Here is a 20,361-nt window from a genome sequence, read left to right as displayed (position 1 = left end):
ACAGGGAGATCAGCTCGGTGCTTTGTGACCGCCTGGAGGGGTGGGATAGGGAGGGTGGGAGGGAGACGCAAAAGGGAGGGGATATGGGAACATATGTATATGTATAACTGATTTAATTTGTTATAAAGCAAAAAATAAAAAAATAAAATAAAATAAAAAAAAAAAAGCTCTGCTGTGTCACTTGCTAACCACGTGACCTTTAGCAAATTGATCTTCACGCCAATTTGTGGGGTCATGTGTCTTGGTTTCCCCTGAACAGCCTTGGTTTATACCTGTTGTCCCAGAGTACGTGCCAATAGTGCTTCCTTTTTAGTTTGGACAATAAATTATATAGGTGTCCCACCACTAAGGATCAGCTCCTCCAAGTATAGACCAAGGAAAGAAAAGCACTCTCCTTATAAGACTTGTTGAGAGCCAATGTCATGATAGAGGTAAATCTCTTAGCACAGGATACGGCACACTATTAAAAAAAAAAAAGTTTTGTTATTATTACTCTTATCATTATTATCACCTCATGATACAACATGAGCATGTTCTGCTGTTTTAAAAGAGGTAGAAAATTAATTCCAGCTGAGTCTGAGAAGACTTGTAACTGGAACACTAAGTGTACAGTGTCTGTGTGTAAGAGATGCAGTCTGTATGACATAAAAAACTATAAGTAGGGACTGAATTATGGAGGGTCTGGTTGGTCAGTATGAAGTTTGGTTTCATATTTTCCGGGGAAACTAATGAAGATTTCTAAAATGAAAATCGGTATCATTATATCTCTCTTTCAGGGAAATAACTCCTACTGCAGTATCTTTTTTTCCCTCCCCCTCCCCATCCTGCCTATGCCATCACTCCCATCCAGTCCATCACCAAGTCCTCTCTTGGCCACTTACAAAACAATACCAAGTATATGTCCTTCCCTCCATCTCCACCACGAGCCTCCTTGGCCTGATCACCACCATCTCTCATCTAGAACATCCAGTAGCCCTGGTCCTCACTGTGCTCCCTGCTTCCACTCTTGTATGCCAGCCTCAGGCTATTCATCACAGAGAAGCTAGAATCCTTTATTTCCTTTTTTTCAACTTTTTTGGGGATGATTTTAGATTTACAGAAAAGTTATAAATATGGTACAGAGTGTTCCAGTATAACCTTCATCCACTTTTCCAATGTTAACATCTTACATCATCATGGTATGTTTATCAAAACTGAGAAACTGGTACATTCCTATTAACTAAACAGCAAACTTTATTCAGATTTCACCAGTTTTTCCAATAATACCCTTTTTCTGTCTCAAGATTCAATCTAGGATATAATGTCGCATTTAGCTGCTGTATTTCCATAGTCTTGTTCAACCTGTGACAGCTTCTCAGTCTTTCCTTGAACTTTCGTGGCCTTGACAGTTTTGAGGAGCACTGGTCAGGTACTTTATATAATGTACCTCAGTTTGGGTGTGTCTGATGTTTTCTCACGATTATAGATTTGAGGGATGATTACCAGAAGTGAAATGTCCTTCTCATCATATCATGTCAGGGGTAATGTCTTAGTGCAGGCTGCTCTAACAGAAAACCACAGGTAGCTTATAAACAACAGAACTTTGTTTCTCATAGTTCTGGAGGCTGCTGCAAGTCTGAGATCAGGGTGCCAGCATGACTAGGTGAGGGCCCTATTCTGAGCTTCAGACTTCTTATCTCTTCACGCAGCAGAAGAAACCAGAGATCTCAGGACCTCTTTGATAAAAGCACTAATCCCATTCCTGAGGGCTTTTCTCTGATTTCCTGATCACCTCCCAAAGATCTCACCTCCTAAAATCCTTAGGTTTTCAACTGATAAATCTTGGTGGGACACAGATTCAATCTATAACAGTACATGACATTCATTTATATGAATGTCTAATATGACCAGACTCATATCTGGTCATGTTAACATCTATCACTTGGTTCTGGTGGTGTCTGCTGAGTTTCTTCACTCCAAAGTTACTATTTTTCCCTTTTCATACTCTGTTCATTAGAAGCAAATCATTAAATCTAGCCCACGCTCAAGAGGAGAGGAATTAAGCTCTACTTCCTGGGGGAGGAGAGATCTACATTTATTGTTTTGAATTTATCTGCAAGAAATATTTGCCCCTTCTCCCATATTTATTTATTTATTCAATCATTTATTTAATTATGGATTCATAGATGTCTATTATACAACATGATATTTAAAATATAGATAATACAGTATGTTATTACTTGTCTGCATAAAATGCCCCTGTGGCTTTCCCTTACACTAAAAAGAAAATCCAAACTCCTTACCCCTCTGACAAAACCTACAAACTATACTTAGTTTGTGACCTTGTCTCTGACCACTCCCTACCCCGCCCTTCCAGCCCACAGAGCACAGCTACATTGGCCTTTGCTTGAACTCTCCATATTGTTCCCTTTCCTACCTTGCAACTTTAAACTAATTGGTCTCTGCCAGGAATACTGTTATCTCTGATCTTTGCATTCAGGTCTCAGCTTAAAACCCACCTTTGCAGAGCAGCCTCTCCTAATTACCTGCTCCAAAATAACGAATCAGTTACACTCACTCATACTCTTTTGATAGCTTTCATTATAATTGGCAATTATTATCATCACTCTAAGGTATCAGTTTGCTGTTTGTTCCCTCCTATCCCTCCCACCAGAACGTAAACTGGGTGAGAAAAGGAACTTCATTTCAGCACTCAGAATATCTACGGCATAAGAGATGATAAACGTTTGATGAAAATATACATAAACAAATGAATGAAGGGGAGGACTAAGAGATCTGAGACAGGAAGAGGGATTAGAAAAACACTATAAAAATCAAGGCAAGGCTTCCCTGGTGGCGCAGTGGTTGAGAGTCTGCCTGCCGATGCAGGGGGCACGGGTTCGTGCCCCGGTCCGGGAAGATCCCACATGCCGCGGAGCGGCTGGGCCAGTGAGCCATGGCCGCTGAGCCTGCGCGTCCGGAGCCTGTGCCCCGCAATGGGGAGAAGCCACAACAGTGAGAGGCCCGTGTACCACAAAAAAAATAAAAATAAAATAGAAAAATAAACAAGGCAGAAGGCAAGGAAGACTTACATGTCTAAGGCTTATAATTTGCTGTCCATGCTGTTGATCATAGGCTCATCATTCTTTCATTTCTAAAGATGCTTCCCTTCTTCCTTGGCGATCATAAATCTCATACTCTGATTTAGGGAATTGCCAACAAATCTACATTTATATGATATCAGCACAGTGACTAGTTTTCAAAGATGATTAGCAGTCCCCTAGGCTCTGTATCCCCTCCCTAGTTTGACAATTCCTTCTCTTGGCTTCCCCAAACTTCTGCCACTGCTGACAAACTACTGCCTAAGCTTATTCAGATTTCATCTATTCACAGGAACAGAAGCAGACACAAAGAGTTGGGGGAGGGAGGCAGAAAGGCGAGGGAATGCCTGTTTTTTGCCTTCCATCTGCTTTCCTGGTCATTTTAGGCCTGAATCTGCTCTATTTTCAGACCAAGGCACATTGCCCTGAGGGTGCTTTCATGGGAAGAACCAGTTGGAACCCTACTGCCCATCAACGTGTTCACATTGCCTGCCAAACCCTCTTCTCTGCATACTTTAGAGAAAGCAATGTTTTTAGCGAAAACTGTCTTACATTTACTTCAGGGGAAGTCAACAGAGAAAGGAAACCAAAAATTAGGTAATAAAGCACTACTTTTAATTCCATCTTAAACCCATACTGATTTTCCTAAGGGATATAATAGCAGTAGAAAGATGCTTAACAATAGCGCTGGATGAAGACCTGGCATTTCCCAGCTGTTAACACAGTAGTGCAGTGGGTTATTAACAGACTCACCCGTCACTGTCAGAATATTATCTGGGAGGTGCCCTTGACTGCTTGCAATGCCCTGTTTGTATCTTGACTCTGGGCTCTGTACCTTTCTTTCCCTCTGCCTGTAATACTCTTGACCTCATTTTTAACTAGTTAGCTCCTATCCATACTTTGGGTCTCAGCATCGTGTTGTGTGGAAAGTTGGTTTTTATTTTGTTTTGTTTTTTTGTGACACTCTTAAGAACTAATAATAATAGCACCCTGAGCTTCTTATGTTCTGGCAGTCATCACAATTTGTGAATAGTGCTTGTTTATTTTCTAGCTTTCCTGCTAGACTCATAGTTCCTTGAAGGTGGGGAATGGGTTGATCTGTTTATCCCCAGCTCTAGGATGGAAGTATCAACTCAGAATAGGGTATGAGTCAGGACTCATTAAATCCTGGACTATTTAATCAAAAGATAATTAGAAAATATTCTTACATTTGTACTTCCAAAAAGCAAGCTCCTCAAAGGAAGGCACTCAATCACAGGATGAATGTTTCAATGTGCTGTTCACGGTTAAAATCCAAGTATTTGCTGTTATTATGTCCCAAGTACAAAAACTTAAAATTCACAGGATGCTTTCAGTCTGCACGGTGTCAAGGTTTCCAAATGAATAATTGCTATAAACTGAATGGCTGTTATTGATTTGTTTGGTTTTTGAAAATAATGTTATTTTTAATTCTTTCCCAGTTTTATTAAGATATAGTTGGCATATAACATTGTATTAGGTTAAGGTGTACAACATAATGATTTGATATATGTATAAATATTGCAAAATGATTGCCACAATAGGCTACTGTTTGTTTGGTATTTGATCATGTCCTCTCCTTTTAACTTACTTTCAGCCTATCCATTCCTAATGAAACATGTGTAGAAACAGGATCTGAGCAACCAAACAGGACTCTGAACTTTTCTACTTTAGAATATTTAAAAGAAAAAAAAAATGCATAAACAGAAACTTGATCAATCAGCATTCTTTGCAAGGGCTGCTTTTTCCTTCTTTGAACCCTTAACCTATTGGAGCAAATAAGAAAAACAACCTGAGAAATCCTGCATTTCCATGTTGCTATTTACCTAATATTAATACTCCTAGAAAAATATAAATTTACCTTTTCCACAGGTTATTTTTAAGCTTGCTGCTTTATTACCTGTAAGTGATATTTTATGAGAAACAACAAAAATCACAAATAATTCCATTTTTATAATGGATGTCAATAGGAAAACAGAATTCAGTATACAGGCAGCTTTTCTGGAGCAAATCCATTCTGTTTACTGGGGACTATCTTATTAAATATGCTTCCCATGAAACTGGAAGAGCATCACTTGTCCTTTTAAAGAAGAAAAGCTACATAACTAGGTAAGCAAAGAAAACAGCTTGCTGAATAATGCATAGTTCTTAGTATTAATAACTCAACGGCTATATCCATACTGATTCTAACAGTTCACATAGTGCTTGTTACCTAGGCAACCCAATGAATGATAGCAATTACATGGAAACACATGTTGTACTTGTTACAATACATCCTATTATAGTAAGGTTCGGGAAACCCGGGAGGCTCATCAATAGGCTCAGTCTGGGGATGCTGGCTTATCACAGTAAATGACCTGGAAACCTATTTCCGAGAGACATCCGGGCAAAATGTTTAAAAAGATTTGGGGCAGATGGTTAGGTCCTAGAATACCAAAGACCTCACAGAAGTCTTGGGGTACATAAATGTCCAGATACCGGTCTTAGTTTTGAAAAATGTGTTTGAGAATGGTAGGGAACGCTATGTTTGACGAGAAGATGGACCCTCTCAAATATCCTCCAGGACAATTACCAGAAACCAAGGATAAAGGTTTGTAAACTAGAAGAGCTAGGTTTCTGACTGATAACATAACAAAATGTTTAATTACTTGTGGGAGGCAAATCCTCTCCTGCTCTCCCGAGGCAGTGGGAGATAGAAACTGACAAGAAGCAAGCAGTGGTAGCAGCAGGTGGTAGAAGAAAAGAAAACAGTGAAGTGTCTCATTTCACCAGGAGAAATAGTGATCAGGGCTCATCAGGCTGCAAACCAAAGAATATAGGACAGTCACTTTGAGACATGCTTGACATTCACAAGGCAAAGCCTCAGCCTTCATGGAAAGTGAGGTTTGGGAAGAGGAGATGGAATGGTTTGGCATCCTAATAATTCCAGTAGCTGTGAGCTTCCAAGACTCAAATTGTCTAATGACAAGTTTGCAAAAGGCCTGGGAAAGGAAAGTTCACACAAGCATATATAAGAACATCTATATTTTCAGTGATTATCATTAAAAGTAATATGCATATTAGCAGATTTTCTAAGAAAAGTTTCAAACATTTTCTCATTCTGATTGTCCATATCAGGGCTGTTTACATCATTCCCTCAGAGAAAAAGCAAGGTGTATCCGGGTGAGATGATAAACACAAGGGCGATATCCTCCCTCCCTTTGGATGAAAGGAAATCAGTAGGATAGAAGATCTAAACATAGTAACAATAATGATAATAATAATTACTATTTTTAACATGCTTTTTCTAACGTGGTCATTGTAAATTTACATCTCTCTAGGCTACTGAAACCCTCATTCTGTGGAGCAATTACATTTTAGTACACGTAAATGTCCTCCACATGAGTACATGCCTTCCACGAACTCAAATGGAGTGTGTCCCAAAGTGAAGTCTATCACAGACACAGAAAACAAACTTATGGTTACCAAAGGAAAAAGGTGTGGGGAGGGATAAATTAGGAATTTGGGAATAAAAGATACATACTGCTACATATAAAATAGATAACCAACAAGGACCTATTATATAATCAATATTTTGTAATAACCTATATGCAAAAAGAATCTGAAAAAGAATTTGTATATATATAACTGAATCGCTTTGCTGTACACCTGAAACTAACACAACATTGTAAATAAACTGTACTTCAATAAAAAATAAATAATATTTTTCTTTTTTTTTACAGGTGAAGTCTATAGATCACCCCCACTGAGGGCTTGATTCCAGATGTTCACTCCAAATACAGATTACAGAGCTCTGTGTCCAGAGTTTTTGATTTAACCCTCCTGGAGGGGACCCAGGTAACCTATACTGTAGCAAGTTCCTATAGGACTGCTGATGCATGCTAATCTGATTGAGACTCTTTTTAAGTTTGTCAATTTTTCTAAGAAGCTTGACAAACAGTAGAAAACTGTACCCTACCTAATGGAGTGCTTTTTGTCAGGAGAGAGGATGAAGAGCACAGGGTAGATGAAGTCCAACAGTAAAAAAAAAAAAAAAAGACATACCTTGATAAAAGAAACCTCTGCATTATCCTATTCTCTAGGCTTCTTACTCATAGAAAACTGCAATTATTTGTTTGTTAGATATCCTTTGAGAAATGCCTTATAAACATACCAGTATAACATCTCATATATGTATACATAGCCCATTGCAGGGGGAGAGGGGTAAAAAAGAATGGGGACATACAATAGCATTGGCCTGTCACTTGCTCTTTTTCACTAAAACATATCTATAGTTGATTATTCCATAAGTACACATATAGATGTCCCTCATTTTTAAAACAGTTGCATGTAGTTCTATAAAAGACATTATACTTTTATATGATATATAGCTATAATAAATGTAATTCATCTAATTCATTGCTGAAATATATGTTGTTTCTAGCATTTGTGATTACAATGAACGATGCCTCCCAACATTTCAGAACTACTGCTCCAAGTAATAAGGGTAAGGATGGTTCAGTCTTTCTCTGACTACAGGAAGGTGTCATGATCATTATCAGTGTTATCTGCCATTCTCTGAAATGGGTGGTCCATACTGCAGCACACAAAAATTTTGCTCTTAGCACCTAGCACATCCTTCTGTCTACCTTTCTATGTGATTTCTTTGCCTTCTAAGAAATTTTTTTCTGTCTTTCAAGAGATAAGAGAGAGACCCTTTTCTCTTCTAAAACCCTACTCTTTTTTACCGCCCTCTTTTTTCATCCTCCTCTCTTTGCCCTGAATGTGCTTTAGTCTTCTACACAATTGAGGGTCACTGCAAGAGGATAACTGATGCTCTCCCATGCTGTAAACATGGGGTTTCTGGCCACTCTTTCTCTATGTGAAGAAATCCAAACATCTAATTTGATAAAACACCATATAAGTGGAAGAAATAAAAATAACAGAGTACAAGGATCTATTAGATTTAAGTGGCTGTCTTTCAGGTTCTAAATAAAACTTGGCATTCTAAGTAATGTTTGGATGTCTTTTTCTGAACAGACACTGGAAGCTATATAATAATATTGCTGCACTGCACAAATACTAGTCTGATCCAATACTAATACGTCAAACATAATCACTTGCATTACATAAATCTATATGTGCCTGAGGTATGCATAATGTTTGTTTGTTTGTTTAAATTTATTTATTTATTTTTGGCTGCATTGGGTCTTCGTTGCTGCGCACGGGTTTCTCTTGTTGTGGCGAGCGAGGGCTACTCTTCGTTGCGGTGGGCGGGCTTCTCATAGCAGTGGCTTCTCTTGGTCGTGGAGTACAGACTTTAGGCACGTGAGCTTCAGTAGTTGTGGCGCACGGGCTTCAGTAGCTGTGGCTCGCGGGCTCTAAAGCACAGGCTCAGGAGTTGTGGCGCACAGGCTTAAATGCTCCGCGGCAAGTGGGATCTTCCTGGACCAGGGCTTGAACCCGTGTCCCCTGCATTGGCAGGAGGATTCTTAACCATCGTGCCACTAGGGAAGTCCCTGAATAATGTTTTAGAGTCTGCAAAACTCTTTTATATTCATCATCCTACTTTTAAAGCTAGAAAATATTCAATCCATTTTAATACCCTACTGATAAACAATGCTTTTGAACTTCCAAACGTGAAATGGACCACTTTAAGTGTTTCCATTTAGCAAAGACTCATATATATCTTACTCCATATATATTTCTTCAGAGTGACAGTTGCAATGAGAAACAGCTTAAATTAATAGCCATCTCCATTTTACTTTTCTCCTCTGTGAGATAATTTAGTTTCTAGGCACTCTTTTCTTAAGTAAGCAGCCACAAAAGATTAGAAAAGAATTCAGCACAGTGAATTATCTTGGCAAAATAACATATTAGCTAAATGGTGTCTATTAAATCACCTGTGCCACTGGCAGCTGGTTTTAGTGCTATCCAATAAATGAAAAAATAATCTTTTGCAAGGATTTTTCAATATTCTGTCATGTGGTTATAGATTTCAGAGCTTCCTCCTGTCAGTTTTATGCTGCATTTCTTTACAAAACTGACAGGCAGCTTACAGGGCAAGAAAAGTTAGAAATATTTGGCTGGTGGTGAAATTAACAGAATTTTTCCTTTGGGGGAGTAAAACATTTATTCTAAGTGCAGAAAAATAAGTTACAGCTTTCTGGAATACACTATTTCTCTTAGTCAGACCGCCTGAAATCATGTCTGTCTCTTACTTGCCGTAAAACCCTGGGTACGTGATCTAGCCTAGCTAGAAAACTGTCTAGGTAACTAACTGTGCCTCAGTTTCCTCATCTATCAAAAAACCCTCAGAAGGTTATTACGGGGGTTGAACGAGCAGTTCTGTATAAAGCATTTAGTACTGTGAGGGGCAGTGTAATTGTAACAATAATAGCTTGGATTCACATGGCTCTCTTTTAGGTCGTAGGAATGCATATTAAATAATCTTTTAGAGCCACATTTACAAAAATACACCTGGGGTTATATAATGATATTCTATTCTATTCTATTCTATATATATATATACACACACACACACACACACACACACACACACACACACACACACACACATATATATATATATATAAAACTAAGGGCTGTATATTAAGCCCTTAGTTTTCCAAATAATATTGTGAGTAAGCATTAACAGTGGACAATAATTTTAATCCATGGCTGGAAATGGAAAGACTATTGAGAGAGGAAAGAAGAAAAGAATAGAAACCTATTGCCACCGTGGTTTATCGTGATCTTTGCCGCTCTGGATCTATTTACTAAAGTATTTACTTCTATCTTCACTCACAACTCACTCTTCTCCCAATTTAACTTTTACAGCAGCCCATCTCATCTGCTTTCTCACTCAACCACCCACACAGTTACTGACGGCCACCTCCCTCATGCAGGAAAATTGCTGATGTCTTCTCAGGGAAGAAGGCAAAAAATGCTACACTTTGAGCTAAGCAATCAGAACTGCTTTGGAGCCACCATGAGGGAAACCAAAGGGAAGGGGATTTCATTTTGCTTCCTATGGTGCTGTTCTTTCTGGGAGCTTAGGACTCTTTTCTACCTAAACAATAGGAATCATACGTGCTTATACTCTGAGTGAAAGAAGGAGGTTGGAAAGTACTGGACAGTAGCTACAGAAACAGGAGAGAGAAAAAAAATTGTTTTTTTAAATCCGGGAGAAAGTATGTGAGTAAGGAAGGTCATCTTAGGAAGAAGCAAAGTCCTCAAATGATATAACCAGTTACTGAGCCCCACAAAAAACAGGACAATGTATCAAGGCATTAACAGAGGCTCGATGCTACTGTCCCTGGTGAGTAAGTTATTATGATGCTTCACTTGTAGGCACAGACTCGTGGTCAAAGATAAACTCATGTTTGTACCCTTTCCTCGAAGTATAATTAACATTTGAATTTAGTTGCAATACTTAATTTAACTAAGAAATAAGTTTGGTTATATTTTATCCATGCTGTACTTAAATACTGTTCTCAAGAAATCATGCTTTGTTTTAAGGTCAGAGTTTAAGGACTAATCAGAAAATAATAAGATGCTCATTGAATAAATGGCCTGGCAATGATGTACTATCCACCAAGAAAGAGCCTTGCCCACATCCCACAGGTCTAGACAGAGAAGAACATGAAAGGCTGTCCGTTATACTGACTTCAAGTCAAATGCAATGTGTTAAGTAATTACATATATATACACATATATACATATATGCATGTGCATATGTATATGTGTGTATACATATACATACACATATATGTATATATGTGTGTATATACATATACACACATATATAAAATATATATGGAGAGACAGAGAGAGGACCTTGCATGGTAAAGAGAAATAACAGTCCCTTTTCTTAGTAATAAGGAAAAAAATTTCATCTTCTATCTCAGCAAGAGGGTCAATGGGTAAACAGTAGTTATATTTTCATTTTCTATATACCTCTCAGGAAATCAAACAAATCAAAAATGCATCTGGGAACTGTCTGCTCGAATCCTGTATTCTCTATCTTGTCTGACAGAACGGAAATTCCTTGCAGGCACAGCTGTTCTTTTGCCACAAATTTGAATCTGAACACCATAAATCCTCAGGAAAAGTTCCAGAGAAAAGCTAATAAAACTTTCTAGTGAAAAGTTCTACTAAAGCAGGGGTCACATTTCAGTTCACATTTAAACCCCACAGTGGCAAACGCAGTGCCTACCTTCCCCAGAGCACGTGCTCCATAAATATTTACGGAATAGGTGCTGAATCAATTTTAGCTGAATAATGAATAATAGCATTCCTAAAGAGTTATCAGGCCATTGCTGACCTGAAATGAGTGAGGTAAGTTTCCTTCCTGTCAGAGATGCATACATTTTCCTGCCCTCCTCCATCTCTTCCATCCTGTCTGCAGACACTTGCTCTCAGGAGGATTTCTTGGAACCTGGCCTCCCTGTGGAAGTCCTGCAGGTGAGAATGAATGCCTGCAACAATTGCTCAATCCTGACCTTTCCGGCAGACCCCAGACCACTAAACCGGCAGAGAAACTTCTTCTTGATTCTCCATGCAGGTATCAGCTTCTCTTTCCCAGACCCCTCACAGGCCACGGGCTAACACACACAGTTCCATTTTCAGAGCTAACGAAAGACTGAGCTCCAAAGGAATCGGTCATTGGAACTTCTCTATTTCCCTGCAGGCACTGGCTTTGTTCCCCAGAGCCAGGAGGGAATTGGCAAACACCTGCAGGTGAGTGAGAGGACATCTCTCACTGTACCACTGTGCCAGAAAGTGTGTGCAGCTATTTCAAGGTGAATGTCAGATGGAAGTGATGAAGATGATAAATGGAAGAATTATTACTATTCATTACTGTACCATTAAACTGCCAGGAAGAGAATTAGCAATATTTTTATATGACGGATAGAAGAGTTTGGTATTTTAAAATATATGCTCTATTCATCTACAAGAAAATCATACATTATATATGCATGAGCTTTCTGAAGATTGTGAATGAGTGGCCAAATATTTCTTTACTGTTGGATTCCAGACTATTTTTCTATCTGTAAATCAATATTTAAAATTTCTATGAAAATTACCCATTTTTGGCACTAGCATTTTGTTTTTGCAGAGACAGAGGGAGTGACCTAGAGAAACGTAGTAGGAAAACTCTCTCCAGTGGGAGGTGCGTTGTCAGGGACCTCTCTGTGCTAGCAGGTAAAGGAGGTGAACTCCTGACACTGCAACACTCTGTAGAGTCCCTCGCACGCCAGCTGATTGCTGGGCGCCCACATAGAGTTGTTAAAGAGTTTCACTATCACCCTGGATCCACTCCCTTTCCCATACTGTACTGAATCATGGATGGACATCAGAAGAGAGCTCTCTCTCCCAGGAAGCTGGAATTGGTACCCAGAAAACAAATCATTCTCTCTGGGAAAATCTGTAGCAAGTAAATCAAAAGACTGTAGAAGAGCCCCTTAAATGGCAGTGGACTTGGGAGAGAAATCAGAGCAATCTGGTTCTTCAAAGAGTGTTGGTTGTGGGGGAGGAAGAAATATGGGAATAGAGCATCCTGAATGCATTACAATTGCCCATTCTTTGTTTTCCTGAAGATGACGGCATTACTGCATGTTATGGACTACACTGTGCCCGACCACCATCACCACCACATACACAAGTTCATATGTTGAATTTGCTGGTGAAGCCCTAACCTCCAATGTGACCTCTTTATTACTTTAAAGAGGCAATTAAAATTAAATGAAATATAAGGGTGGGGCCCTAATCCAGTATGGCTGCTGTCTTTATAAGAAGTGGAAGAAACACCAGGGATTTACACTCACAAAGGAAAGGCCATGTGAGGATACAGCTAGAAAGTGGCCATCTGCAAGTCAAGGAGAGAGGTCTCTGGAGAAAGCAAACATGCCAGTATCTTGATCTCAGACTTCTAGCCTCCAGAAATGTGAGAAAATAAAATTTGATTGTTGAAGCCACCCAATCTATGGTATTTTGTTATGGCAGCCCAAGCAGACAAATACATTGCTTGTGGGTTCTGAGAGGTAACAGTGTAGCATTAAAATACCATCCCCTGCTTTTGCTTATCAAGGTTGGAGTTGGTTTCTGTACTTGTACCAAGAAGCGCTAGTTACCACATTCCTATAAACATTGTAGTTTACATGTTTATCTCATGTGTGACTCTGGGGAATCTAATTGTTTGATGGCAAATTTGAACTGACACTCTGAAAGTAATGTTTTTCAAGGATCGTTCAAATTGATAAAAAATCCAAAATACATTCTGTCACTCTGGTTTTTGTTGTTCTTTTTAACAATCTGAGCCCCCAATCAAATATTTCAGAAAGACCTCTTTCCTGTAACTTGGTATAAATATAGGCTCGTTCTACAGGCCCGTTGAGCCTCAGAAGAGAGGTAGCAGCCTAACTTCTGAAGTGAATGGCAGTTCTGACATTTCTCTGAAGTTGGGTATTGGATTGTTCTGGTTATAGAAGAAAAGATTCACAAGTTGATAATCTTAAACAGTATGTCTTTTTCAGGGCTCTTACATTTCCACAGTTTATGAGGACACTTCCTTCCTCTGTGTTCTTTCCGATGACAGCCTGAAGCAGGAATAGGGAGCTGTGCTTCTTGCCCAATTAGTTCTGCTTTTCCACGTTTGAATAAATGGCCTCTGTCTGCCAGTGAATGCTCGAAAGTAGTAGTCTTAATGACATGCTGGACACGACTGTAAGCTCAAATAGGTATCCCATGTGCCAGACCAACACAGTGTTCTATAAGCCTGGATCCTCCACGGTCAAAGTTCAGGTAGGCCCTTTTAATAATAATGAATAAGTGGAATTCCAGCCAACTAAATATTTGAAGAGTGCACTTCCTGATTTAGTATAAGAACTCAGTGAGCACCAAAAATGATTCTCATTGCACTGTCCTATGGAATTCAGCCTAAAAATTATCCATATTCAACTACAAATCTACCATAAACCAAAATGGCAATGTTATCCAAGGTTGTCTCTGTACAATTTTTTAAAAAATATCGTCTGACAACAGAGCATTAGTTCACCCAATACAACCCCTTCAAAGATAAAAATGAAGATATAAATTTTGCCTGGATAAAAAAATGAAGATATACATTTAAAAATAAATAGCATTAGACTAAAATTTGAGTCTCTTTCCACTTAGGATGCTGCTTCTACCACAACAATTAATTTTACACAACAAGGGTAGATTAACAATTACCATACAAAATAAATAATGATCAAAAACAAATACATAATTTATTCCATGCAAGAATCCAATACAGGTGATGTTATTGCCATTTAAGTGATGCAGAAATGGAAGCACAGTGAGCTTATGTAATTTGTCCAAGGCTACACAGTGACTTGTTGAATTAGACAGCTGACTCAAAGCTCTGATTAAAGTATGTATTCTTAACCCCTTCACCCTACTGCCTCTCAGAAGTGCTGAGCACAGTTTGGAAGGGAAACTCTGAAGATCTAGATCCCATTACAAGCTAGGCCAGTAACCAGGCATCTGACCCTGGCTGAGTCCCTTGTCTTCCCTGAGCTTTATTTTCTTCACTTATTAAAAAAAAAAAAAAAAAAAAGAATGTGGTTGGACTACACAGGCCCACCCAGGGAGAATGTTTGGCTCTGTCCAGTAAAAGTGATTCACCTCAAGTATAAGTAAATGAAATTTACTATTTGTTCATATTAAATACATTTTAAAATTTGGGAAAAATGTCATGGACCAATATTATTTTAGGTTTGAGAAATTTGGGCTCTTTCATTTTTATGGAAAATACATTATTACCTATCTAACTAGATGTATTTTAAAATCCTTATGTGATGTTTAACTATAGCCATGCAAATTGAAAAAGGAAACATTTTCTCAATTGCTTCAGTTTTTATACATTATAGTCCATCTGTTGCCACAGCACTGATTGTGATATCAAAATTGCAATTAGTTACACTCAGAGACAATCAGAAAAAAGGCCAAGGGAGACAGTGTCCAGGTCTCAATAACCTGTGATTACTGTGAAATGGGAAGTTTAAAATCAAGAGACCTGGTTTCAGGCTACAGTTTTGCCACTTATTAGCTATGTGTCCTTGGGAAACTTATTTAATGGAATAATAATTTAAGAGCTGAGTCAAATGATGTGTGGGCAAATTCTGGCTCTGCCAGTTAACATGGGCACACTGGTTAACTTCTCTGTGCCTCTGTTTCTTTAGCTATAAATTCAGACACTATGACTGTCTATCTCAGAGGGGTTGTTGGAAGGATTAAATAAAATGTTGTATTTTATAAAACATTTATCAAAGGACCTCCTTCTTATTAAGGGCTCAGAGTTAGGTATTATGACTAGTATCTGTATTTCGGGTGCGTCCATTGCTAAGTAAAGTTCTAAGTAACAGTTAAGTTTCTACATCTTTAAAATAAGGATGCAGTAGTATGTACCTCACATGATTGTTGTCAAGATCAGATGTGGGAAGCCAAAGAAAATTATTTTGTAAACTGAAAGCATTAAATTACCATTTGGTTGACATAAGTAAATTGTTATTATAAGATGACCTTGTAATTATTTTAAAAATATTTACTGAGTGCTCAGAATATAAGACACTGGACTAAGCACTATGAAGGATATAAAACAGATGTGCGTTCTATGCTTAAGTGATAACACAAGAATATCAGTACCTCTAATGACAGAAGATAATGGGTGTCAAATCCATACTCTAGTCCAAGTATTAAAAAGGATAGTCCAAGTATTAAAAAGGATAGTTCAAGTGCAAAAGATATCCTGGAGAAGGATTGGATAAGATTGGTAGTCTTAAATCTCTGCCATTATTATTCTATGTTTCTATTTCAGAAAGATGAAAGAAAGTCTAGTGACTCTTAAATCAAGTTTATATTTCTGAATCTGATCTTCAAAACCTTTTGTAATCTGATCCAAAAGACAATCTTCTATCGCACTACTCACTAACTCTCTATTGGTTTCTTCTGAGGGCATCCAAAACACCAGGTTCCAATTTCATGTCTTGACGATTCCAAGCTCCTGGATTGTTCTCTGGATCTTCTGTTCGTACATACTAGATTATAACCCATCCCTTAAATCCCAGCTCCATCAGGGAGTCTTCCCTGATGAGCTAGATCTTATCACTCTTTTCCATCTCTACACACTTTATTTACATATCTATTTTATCAAATAATAACCTGGAGGAATTATCACTGACCTAAAATAAAATGACACGGGTCCTGACAGCAGGTCTCCATTCTGATTTGGGGCATGCTATTTAAGGCCACAGGTTTCTTCTTATGTAAAATGAACTCTAATCTATTCAACATATAATAAGCACCCACCTGTGCTAATTAAGCTCTATCCTAGGGGCTGAGGATACAGTGGCAAAGAAGACAAAGTAACTATCTGTCTATCTATGATTGTCTCCCTTTTAGCTCAGTGGTCCTCAAACATCAGCCTGCATCACAAAATCACCTGGGGAACTTGTTAAAACTATACGTATACACACACACACACACACACACACACACACACACACACACAAGTCCCTGATGCAGTAGGTTTGCAGTAGGGTCCCAAATTTTGCATTTCTAAGCTGATGCTCATGCTACCGGCCCAGGGACCATACCTAGTCTATTCTAGTGGAATGTCTATCTTTTTCACTGCTATATTGCCAGTACTTAGAATAAATATTTATGTAATAAAAGAATAAATATAAGACACTGTTAATTGACAAGGGGGAGTCATACTTTTTCCTTTAAAGATGTTATAGAAGGAAAAGTACAATTCTACTAAAAGGTAGAAGGCTTTATATTATCAGAAATGTTAAGATAAGGAATGGTTTATATCCCAAGGAAAATGAACTTACTTCCAACCTAGAGAAAGGAGGAGGAAGATTAGGGACAACTTTGTGGAGAAGTATATTTGATCTATTCCTTGAAGGACCCATACATTTATTTAAAAAATGCCTATCATAGCTAAAAATATTTTTAGTAATTATCTTTGGAATTTGTCTAATTAATCTATGGTGAATCCTTTTTAAATCCCTCAAAGTCAACAGAATCTTTATATTCTGATGTAAGATTTGATATTTGGAAAAAGCTAAACATCATATTTTTTGCCAAGTCTTGTCAGAAAGTCAGGTGATTTACCTGCATAACTCTGTTCTTGGTTGAAAACAAGGTATACATTTGAGTTAAGGCACCAATTTTCTAGTATGACTTACAAATGGAGACATGAAACAATTTCAGGGCAGTAGTTTAAAAATCATTTTGAACACTGGAAGCCTTGATGGATTAAGTTTATAGTTTCTGAAGGTGATTAGTTTGAAGAATGGCCCCCATTTGGCCGTATGCCCTTATATATTTGTTTAAAAATCACTCTTAGTATAGTTGGTATTTTGATGTAGTGAAAGAACTGATGTCTGAACATGAAAGATGCCATGTACATTTTTCTTCAGATTGCATACCATGCTATAAATATCTAAAGTTTAAACATTATGGAAACAAAGAAAGCAATGTAAAATGGAAGTTCTTCCAAGGCAGATCTGTGAAAAGTATGTGTTGGTACCAGGAGATATATAGGTTCCTAAGAACTCTTGGTAATTCTGGGCCACACAGTTTAATAATAAATATTAGTTTATGTGTCCTGCTCATTGAGCTATGTGCTGGGTCACACTGGACCTCTATGAAGGGGGGCTATATCAAAACACTCTTCTAGTTTGGAATATGGGAACTAAAGAGAACATACAAGGCCTCTGACAAAAAGCACACTCTTAACAGTCATGGCTTTTCCCTTCTTGATTGTCCCCAGAGTTCCTCAGCTACTCTGTTCACCCATCCTTTGAGCCCAGGGTTTCTTCCGGGTAGGGTCAGCATGTCCTAGCTCTACTAGGTCAGCATTAAAAGAGTAATAGATTTTTTTAAGAGCTCCCATATCTTATACCTTTTAACAGAGTGTACTAAGCTTAGTTTGGCCTGATACAAATGAAAAAACCCAACACTTCAAGTCTCTTTATTTAGACCAGTGATTCTTAAAGTGGGGTCCCCAGAGCAGCAGCAGCATCATCACCTGAGAATTTGTTAGAAATGTAAATTCTCTAGCCCCACCCCAGAAATACTGAAGCAGAACTGGGGAGGGGAGCTGGTGATGCCCAGCTACCTGACTTAAGTAGCCATGGGTCTAGGTGGTTCTGACGTATGCCAAAGTGTGAAGACCACTGGTTTAGATTTTATCAGCAGCAGCAGTAAAGAAACTCTCGCTATCAGATAAGCTGCATGGACTTTTATGAACTTTACAACTTATTCTAATAGCCTATTATCAGCCACTTGATAACTACATTTAACATACATACAATTACACATGTAATCAACATCTAAGTTGTCCTTGACAGAATGCATGTTAAAAACTCATGGCTTGGGGCTTCCCTGGTGGCACAGTGGTTAAGAATCCACCTGCTAATGCAGGGGACATGGGTTTGATCCCACATGCCATGGAGCAACTAAGCCACTGCGCCACAACCACTGAGCCTGCGCTCTAGAGCCCATGAGCCACAACTACTGAGCCTGTGTGCCACAACTACTGAAGCCCACGTGCCTAGAGCCCATGCTCCACAACAAGAGAAGCCACCACAATGAGAAGCCTGTGCACCGCAACGAAGAGTAGCCCCTGCTTGCCACAACTAGAGAAAGCCTGCAGGCAGCAATGAAGACCCAATGCAGCCAAAAAAAAAAAAAAAAAGTCATGGCTTTCTTAGTAAAGAGATGGTATGAAAAGGAGACAAATGAACCTAAGGAACTTGTTTTTAGTTTTCTGAAATGATGCCATCCTCAACTCCCCTCCACCCCTGCCCCACCTCAAATAAAAGAATCAGGGGGAAAAAACTACTATCAAGTAATACACTTTATCATTTGCAGATATAGGTTATCATACATCTTGAATGAATAGCTATGTCCAAGCCTGTTTTAAAGAACTATTAAAACACTTGAAGGTAAATGGATGCTTTGTCTGATTTGTAGCTAAACCCTCACACTCATTTCAGATCTATTCATTGAACTATGATACCCAAGATTCATAACACAATTTTTTGATGAAACATAAAGATTCATAATCTCTTCAAAAGGCATACGTAGAATAAAATGATTCTCTGCTTCAGAGTTAAGACTTAGGCTCTGCAGCAGTACAGTTCATAGACATGTAATGAAATCTATATATATAATTTTAATTTTTCTAAGTAACCACATAAAAAAGTAAAATAAAATGAGTGATATTAATGTTAAATATATATTTTGTTTAATCCAATGTACTAAACATATCACTTCAACATGAAAATATAAAAAATTAGTGAGATATTTTTACATTTTTATACTTAGTCCTCAAAATCTTGCATGTATTTTACAAGTATAGTACATCTCAGTTAGAATGCTAAATTTTAACTGAAAATACTTTTTATTTAGATTTAATAAATTTTATCATTGCAAAAGTAGATTCCATACTCAAGTTGTTCCAAATATACTAAAAAGTTTTCCAAAAGCCTAAGTGAATATCAGTTTTTATATTAAAATTAATAAAAGTAATGAAATTAAAAGTTCAGTTTCTCAATCACACTAGCCACCTTTCAAGTCCTCGACAGGCTACAGGTTGCTAGTAGCTACAATATGGGGCAGAGACGCTCTGGAACTGTGAGGGACCACAGCCTGGGTAAGAATTCAGGCTTTGCCGGTTACCGGCTGCTTAGCAAATTACCTAGCCCTCTCCAAGCTTCAGTTCTATCGCCTGTTAAATAGGGGAAAGACCCACATTCCACATGTTTCAACTTCTGCCAGCAAAAATAGCAGCAGAATAGAAACTACAGTTTTTTTTCTCCTTCATAATAGAGGTGGTGAAATCATTTCATCAATTTATAATAATCAGAACCAATCTAAATGCCTACAGTATAAGAATGGTTAAATACTTTTAACTCATCCGCTGTAGCCCTAAAATTCAATTAACTGTTATTAATATCGGTTAGTATAATTAAGAGAAAGGTATCATTATGAATAGCTCGACTGCTGAGTGCGTGCACAAAGATAAACTTATAAGGACCAGACACCTATCGACAGCGGCTGCCTGAAGCAACAGGATGGGGGCGGGGATGGAGCTAGCACACGCCTTCAGTTTGTATTTCTGGGCAGTTATTGTCCAAAAATGCTTTTCTAAAAAGGAGCTATTACTTTTGTATTTTAATGAGAATAATCCCAAATCTGCTTTGAAACGACTACACTTTCCCCTCAC

The 20,361-nt window shown here is 38.2% G+C and overlaps 1 protein-coding gene across 2 annotated transcripts in view; it reads right to left on the bottom strand.

Annotated features, from left to right (window-relative positions):
* PRKG1 (protein kinase cGMP-dependent 1) overlaps positions 1-20,361 on the bottom strand; it is a 1,281,256-nt gene that overhangs the window by 528,359 nt on the left and 732,536 nt on the right. The window lies entirely within an intron of this gene.

Source organism: Mesoplodon bidens (assembly GCF_964165515.1).
Source record: "Mesoplodon bidens genome assembly, chromosome: 1".
NCBI classification, from domain to species: domain Eukaryota; kingdom Metazoa; phylum Chordata; class Mammalia; order Artiodactyla; family Ziphiidae; genus Mesoplodon; species Mesoplodon bidens.
Note: the sequence above shows the minus strand (reverse complement) of the source record. Positions and strands in the feature narration are given on the sequence as shown.